Below are 7,829 nucleotides of genomic sequence, written 5' to 3'. Positions count from 1 at the left end.
TGCTGTCATGTGCTGGCGCGCGCGGCTCCGCTCTCTAGGGCGCGCGCGTGCCAGCTCTCTGAGACTTAAAGGGCCAGTGCACCAATGATTGGTGCCTGGCCCAATTAGCTTAATTGGCTCCCACCTGCTCCCAGACTATATCTGCTCACTGCCCCTGCACTCCCTTGCCGGATCTTGTTGCCTTGTGCCAGTGAAAGCGTTTAGTGTGTCCAAAGCCTGTGTTACCTGAACCCTTGCTATCCATCTTGACTACGAACCTTGCCGCCTGCCCCCGACCTTCTGCTACGTCTGACCTTGCCTCTGCCTAGTCCTTCTGTCCCACGCCTTCTCAGCAGTCAGCGAGGTAGAGCCGTTGCTAGTGGATACGACCTGGTTGCTACTGCCGCAGCAAGACCATCCCGCTTTGCGGCGGGCTCTGGTGAACACCAGTAGCCTCTTAGAACCGGTCCACTAGCACGGTCCACGCCAATCCCTCGTTGACACAGAGGATCCACTACCTGTGAGCCGAATCGTGACAGTGGTTCATGTAATCACTGTAGCATTTTCCTCCCTGAAAAAAAGTTTGTAATAGGTGGAGAATAGATTTTAGTACGTGAATTCATAAATTGTAGAGCTACATATATAATCTACTGTTTCATGTGCACGTGTAGATTCTACATTGGATCCACAATCCATCCCCTTCATGTACGTCTAAGAGAACATCTACTATCCATTCATACTGGAGCGGGCACACTGAGACTTATTGAACATCTCCGTCAGCCTCACAAAAGCAGCAAAAAAGGATTTAAGGATATTTGGGATACAAAGAGTTAAAAATGCACCTAGCAGACTTGACAGAGTTACAGAGCTCCACAGGCAAGAAGCAAAATGGATTATCAGAACCAGAGCAATGGGCGCTTTGGGAATCAATGACAGGAAAGATCAAAGTGTTTTTTTTATCTAGTTTCACACTTTTTCTACAAATATTTTTATCTACAAATATTTGTAAGTAGAGTGCACTTTTTGATATATTATATATACTTTATTTCTACTGTTTTTCAATTGTGCCATTTTTCTCCCCTCCCCCTTTTTCTTATGTTTCACCTGTGGGTGGAGATTTATTCCACCGCACAGGTGTTTGAGACACAGCCTAACGAAGTGCAGAGCATGCGCAAAGTAGATACCGCTGTCTCTCCGTCCCTCTCGTCCTGCAAGCCTGCCGGCATGAAAGACTTTTAAAACGATGCAAAGTATCCAAGATTTTATCTGCCAATTAAATGGTGAGTGTCGTTTTCTACTGTCCTACAAGTAACTGTATTTTTATGGACTAGCAGGTTTTTCTATACTAGACCATGTCTGCTAATTAACAGGGCACCACCTATAGTGTTCACCTCAGCTCCTACCCTCACCTCCAAGCATGACAGGATTTAGCAGTAGCCGGTTTCTATATACTCCAGCACATATGGTGCAAAGGTAACCTGGCTGCTGTTATATCATCATTCATGTAAATGAGGCTGATTGACAATAACAGGCAAATCCCATCGTCAGAAGTGGCTCTTTTTCTTGAGAAAAATACAGCTTTTTCTTGAGAAAAAGCAAAATCCGCTGCAAAAATCTACATCCCAATCTGCTCAAAGATGTGCACGAACCCTATAGCAAGAAATTGTTTATCCTGACCAAATGACTACTACAGTTGTTGAGTGTAGGGTTCTTACTGCAGCCAAGTGGGTGCTCAGGGCACAGTTGAATAGAAAATAAAATCTTGCCCCACCTGCCATCAATGCCGCTGTCTTAGGGTTGGTTCCAAACACATCCTTGTGTCGGTGTCAGTACAGGAAGTACATCCTTGTGTTTGTGTCGGTGCGAGAACCTTCTGACTGAGCCAATCCATGGCTAAGGTTGGACAATGACACAAAGTGAGTGCTTCACAGCAGGGACTGACACCAAGTGCTAGTGGTGGAGAAAAGAGGAGGATAAGTATATATATATATATATATATATATATATATATATATATATATATAATATTTAATTACACCCTGAGCAGAGATAGATAGAATATGTTCTTTGAAGTACCTTTTTAATCATTTAATAAAATGTGAAGAAAGTATTTAAAAAAAGATGTAAAATAAGTAAAAATATCTTGTATTAGTAACCACCAGTTTCTATCAAAAGCTTAGATCAAAAGCCATCTCTTTATTCGTATCACCATAACTAATTAAGAGAGAAAAAAACTTCTCTACTTCTAACATGTACATGTAGCAGCAGGTAATATGAGCAAAAAATAATCTTCAACTTTGTATAATCTCCCCAAACTGCTAAGTTAGAGACAATACGTTCTTTTGATTTTGTTAAATCCTGTAACCAAAAGTCAGCACAGCAGAAATATAAAGCATAATTTGCATTTTGTTCCAAGGGACTTGATTAAAAATCTCCCCATTGTATAACTTCAGTAAAATAGTGTCTGTGGTGCAGCACATGCTGCTGACTAATTCCTTACAAAGATAAACTCCAGCAGTATTGAAATGTAATGGGTGTAATGTCGGCCCTGTTCTTGATTTATTATTGATGCCATAATATTATCTGGATTATACTTTAAATGACAGTGATTTGCTTTGAGGGTCCATGGTATTAGGTCATCGAGAACAGATGGGAAAAGGAGAGACCACAAAAAATACAAACAATGGACAATGTTGGAGGAGGCATGTTACCTCGGACTCTTATTGGTAGCTGGGATCAGAGCTCAAATCTATATCAGGGAAACAATGGCAGAAACCAAGACCTATGGGCTTCAGTAGTCCATGGTGGTCTCGATGAATGAACATGCTCTATTCTCATCATATTGTAGGTGGGGAAGACAGTGGACTTATTGTGATTCAGTTGTTCAGAGGTTTACATACACATATAGGTGATACCACAGGTCCCCAACCCAGTCCTTGAGGCCCACCAACAGTTCAGAATTGTGCACTTACTTAATTTACTGTATTTAAAAGGTTGACTGCTCGCTCTACCCCAAGCAAAAGCCACCAGCTGTCAATCTCTAGTGAGAAAAAAGTAAAGGAAGTCGGAGAAGCAGAATGTTATCAATCTGTGGGACAACTATATCAAGAACCAAATCAGAAGTCCTACTGTATATTTAGATGAATTAAATCTGGTAGAATATACTATAGAAGTTCAGAAAGAACCATGTTTTATTTTTATTTCCTGGGTAATAATAGTTCTTTATTTATTTAGCAGACACAGATTCCACAGCCCTGTACACCCAATTGGGTCTATTTCCTTATTGACCTATCAGTATCTTTTGGAGTACCCAGAAGAGAACCAACACAAACACGAAGAGAACATACCAACATATTGCAGGTGTTGTCTTTGGTGGGATTTGAATTTAGGACCCCAGCACTACAAGGTAACAGTGCCAACCACTGATCTACTGTCTTCAAATGTCTAAAGTTTAAAAGGCAGAGACTAACAGACAACACTGCCCAGTATGGCATGTATTCCCAGATACATTGCCGCCCCAAAAATACATTCAGAGAATGAAAATTTTAACCTAAAGTCTAGTTGAAATAAGGTAGCTAAAGTGTTAAATATTTATCAATATTTTAGGCAATACTTTCCAGCTCTTGAGATTGGATTAGCTTGCATCATTTGGCGACCCATATCCTATTTCAGGTCTGCAAAAATAGGAGCTTGGGCTCTGCATTGAGGGCAATAGCTTACTATTTAAGGGTTTGTTTAGAAGGTGTAAAGATAAACAAATAAACAATACTCACCTTTATTTCCTGTGATGCATTACCCTGCAGGGTACAGAGCCTACCCACTTAGCTGGTCAATGGGAACATTGTGGGGATGACGAATCACTGGAAACAGTAAGAAGCAGTGTTAAACGATGATGGGAGCAATCGGAATGGCAGCTGCAGGGGATCAGGGTAGGTGAGTATCACTTATTTATTTTTTATTTTATTAAAAACACCACCCCCAGCCATAAATACAAAAACATTTAGCCCTTTAACATAGCACTGACACACATCTTGAATCACTTAAAGGGGTACTCCACCCCTAGACATCTTATCCCCTATCCAAAGGATAGGGGATAAGATGTCAGATCGCCGGGGTCCCGCTGCTGGGGACCCCCAGGATCGCCACTTCTGCACCGCGCTATCATTACTGCACAGAGCGAGTTCGCTCTGCGCGTAATGACGGGCAATACAGGGGCCGGAGCATTGTTACGGCACGGCTCCGCACCTCGTGATGTCACCGCCCACCCCCTCAATACAAGTCTATGGGAGGGGGCGTGGCGGTCGTCACGCCCCCTGCCATAGACTTGCATTAAGGGGGCAGGCTGTGATGTCACAAGGGGCGGAGCCATGACATCACGCTGCTCCGTCCCCTGTATTGCCCATCATTACGCACAGAGCGAACTCGCTCTGTGCAGTAATGATAGAGTGGTGCAGCAGCGGCGATCCCGGTGGTCCCCAGCAGCGGGACCCTTGCGATCTGACATCTTATCCCCTATCCTTTGGATGGGGAATAAGATGCTAGGGGCGGAGTACCCCTTTAATATCATCACTTTTGCAACCAATTTAACAAATATCTGTTTTGTGTAGACAGCTCTTATACTGATCTGTTTGTATTGATGGTTGCACACTACTAAAAAAATCCTGTGTGTAGTTAAATCATGCAGCCGTGCATTACTCAGCCTTCTTTGGCCCTGTTTCTTCTTTACCAACAGACATACACATGGATCTGCATGGGAGCTGTATACACAACACTGTAGGATATTTTTAATCAAAATTATTTTCACTGTTGCTTCCTCCGTAATTGTAGATGCTCCGGAGCAGTAAAAAGCCTTTAACTGCAGTAATACGCCATGTAAAGCCGGAACAAATTAATTCAACTTGTTGTTTTATATAGTATCATGTAGCTCTTTTTAATGAGTTATCCATCCATTTACAACAGGGAACACTAAACAACTAAGTAGACACAATAGTAAAAGTAATAACTCTGTCAATTGTTCAGAACTATTATAAATTTACCACGAAACGTTGAGTCTGTTTTATGCAAGAGGAAGGAATTTTGACATTTAAGATTGTGACACTATTAAAATCTATGGCGTCTGCTGAGTAGACTATGTAAGAGAATGATCATGACTTTTAACTGGGTGATATTATTAAAGTCTACGGGGGCAACTGATGTGTATAAGAAGGTAATTCTGACATTTAGGATACTGGCATTAATGCTACATTCTTAAAATCGGAAGGGCTTTTAAAGAATGACGTTGTTGAAATGTATCAGAGACATCTAGGTTAAGTTTTAAGCTTTCGCTTTTACTCGAGCGATATAATTAAAAGTTAATGATGAGTCCGTTGCGGGGAGAATGAAAATGTCGCAACTGGAAAAGTTCTAGATGAGTTGTCCGAGTTCAATAGCATATGGTGTCACAGACTTTGCCTTCTTGTACAATAGATGGCACTATCACTAGGTTTGAATGACCATTGGTGGCATTTTGTTTCTAGTCATTTTGTTTATAGTCTTAAGAACGGTCCTTGACTACAGGGAGCCATTTTTGTCTTTCTGGTTCTAATTTAAAAAATTGTAGGATTGAAGCTTTTTTGAGATAAATATCTAGAAGGAGATTTATCAAGCTTCGTAGTCGATTTTTTTTAACGTAAAAAAGTTGCACGTACTTGCGCACGTGTGACTTTTCTATACATGCTACGACTTTTTGATTTTTGCTTATTCCAAAGCACATTTCTGAAATCTGCTCACGTAGTAATTATTATTATTTTTTTTTACTCTGCAGTGGTCATGTATTTATCAAATGCGATAGTCGATATTTATGAAGAAAGTTACATCTCCGTTTAAAAGTCACATTTGTATTCCAGGTCCAACCTGGCTTACAGAAAGTTCATATGTCCGCAGGGAAGGACATTAACACCCACTTTACCAACTGTTCTTGTTCTGCATCATGAAACAAAGCTACTACATTAATGTTAATTATAGAAAAAATGAATTATATAACTAATAACTATAAATTTTAAGGTTGAAAATACACACTGCACACCTTGTTAATTTTAGGACACGTACATGCTGGCGTACCCACAAAATTTTAACCTCTTCAGAACGCAGGGCGTATGGATACGCCCTGCATTCCGAGTCCTTAAGGACGCAGGGCGTATCCACACGCCCGTGGGAATTCTGGTCCCCACCGCTAGCCAGTTGGGGACTGGAGCCAGATGTCTGCTGAAATCGTTCAGCAGGCATCGCGGCATATCGCCCAGGTGAGTCATGATGACCCCCCATGTCGGCGATGGCTGCAGATCGCTGGACAATTCAGCCCAGCGATCTGCGGCAGATTCCGGGTCAATCGGGTCTCCAGTGACCCGATGACCCGGAATTACAGGCTGTCCGGGCCGTCTCTGACGGCCCCGAACAGCCATAGCCAGCAGGGGGGAGTTTTGCAGGGGGGAGTTTTTCAACAGCTGGATGTCCCTGCCCCCAATGTGAATGTACAGGGTACACTCACATGGGCGGAGGTTTACAGTAAGTATCCGGCTGCAAGTTTGAGCTGCAGCAAATTTTCTGCCGCAGCTCAAACTGCCAGCGAGAAACTACTGTGACCCCCTGCCCGTACGACTGTACCCTAAAAACACTACACTACACTAACACAAAATAAAATAAAAAGTAAAAAACACTACATATACACATACCCATACACAGCCCCCCTCCCCAATAAAAATGAAAAACGTCTGGTACGCCACTGTTTCCAAAACGGAGCCTCCAGCTGTTGCAAAACAACTACTCCCAGTATTACCAGACAGCCACTGACTGTCCAGGCATGCTGGGAGTTTTACAACAGCTGGAGGCACCCTGTTTGGGAATCACTGGCGTAGAATACCCCTATGTCCACCCCTATGCAAGTCCCTAATTTAGGCCTCAAATGCGCATGGCGCTCTCACTTTGGAGCCCTGTCGTATTTCAAGGCAACAGTTTAGGGTCATATATGGGATATCGCCGTACTTGGGAGAAATTGTTTTACAAATTTTGGGGGGTATTTTCTGCTTTTACCCTTTTTTAAAAATGGAAAATTTTGGGGAAAACAAGCATTTTAGGTAAAAAAAATGTTTTTCTTTACATATACAAAAGTCGTGAAACACCTGTGGGGTATAAAGGTTCACTTAACCCCTTGTTATGTTCCCCGAGGGGTCTAGTTTCCAAAATAGTATGCCATGTGTTTTTTTTTTTTTTTTGCTGTCCTGGCACCATAGGGGCTTCCTAAATGCGGCATGCCCCCAGAGCAAAATTTGCTTCCAAAAAGCCAAATGTGACTACTCCTCTTCTGAGACCTGTAGTGCGCCAGCATTGCACTTTTCACCCCCATATGGGGTGTTTTCTGAATCGGGAGAAATTGGGCTTACAATTTTGAGGGGTATTTTCTGCTATTACCCTTTTTAAAAAATGTAAAATTTTTGTGAAAACAATCATTTTAGGTAAAATTTTTATTTATTTTTCATTTGCAAAAGTCATGAAACACCTGTGGGGTATTAAGGCTCACTTTATCCCATGTTATATTCCCCGAGGGGTCTAGTTTTCAAAATGGTATGGCATGTGTTTTTTTGTTTTTTTGTTTTGACACCCTAGGGGCTTCCTAAAGGTGACATGCCCCCCAAAAACCATTTCAGAAAAATGTTCTCACCAAAATCCCCTTGTCGCTCATTCCCTTCTGAGCCCTCTACTGCGCCCGCCGAACACTTTACATAGACATATGAGGTGTGTGCTTACTCGAGAGAAATTGGGCTACAAATACAAGTACAAATTTTCTCCTTTAACTACTTGCAAAAATTAAAAAA

At 42.0% G+C, this 7,829-nt stretch overlaps 1 long non-coding RNA gene across 1 annotated transcript; it reads right to left on the bottom strand.

Annotated features, from left to right (window-relative positions):
- Positions 1-519: 519 nt before the first annotated feature.
- Positions 520-3,845, bottom strand: LOC130367098 (uncharacterized). The gene is made up of 3 exons (XR_008892075.1): positions 3,753-3,845; positions 2,961-3,019; positions 520-550 (listed from the first exon to the last, which is right to left on the bottom strand). It is a non-coding gene; the product is annotated as an uncharacterized LOC130367098 (long non-coding RNA).
- Positions 3,846-7,829: the final 3,984 nt, after the last annotated feature.

Source organism: Hyla sarda, chromosome 4 (genome assembly GCF_029499605.1).
Source record: "Hyla sarda isolate aHylSar1 chromosome 4, aHylSar1.hap1, whole genome shotgun sequence".
Taxonomy (NCBI): domain Eukaryota; kingdom Metazoa; phylum Chordata; class Amphibia; order Anura; family Hylidae; genus Hyla; species Hyla sarda.
This window is presented reverse-complemented; position numbering and strand designations above follow the sequence as displayed.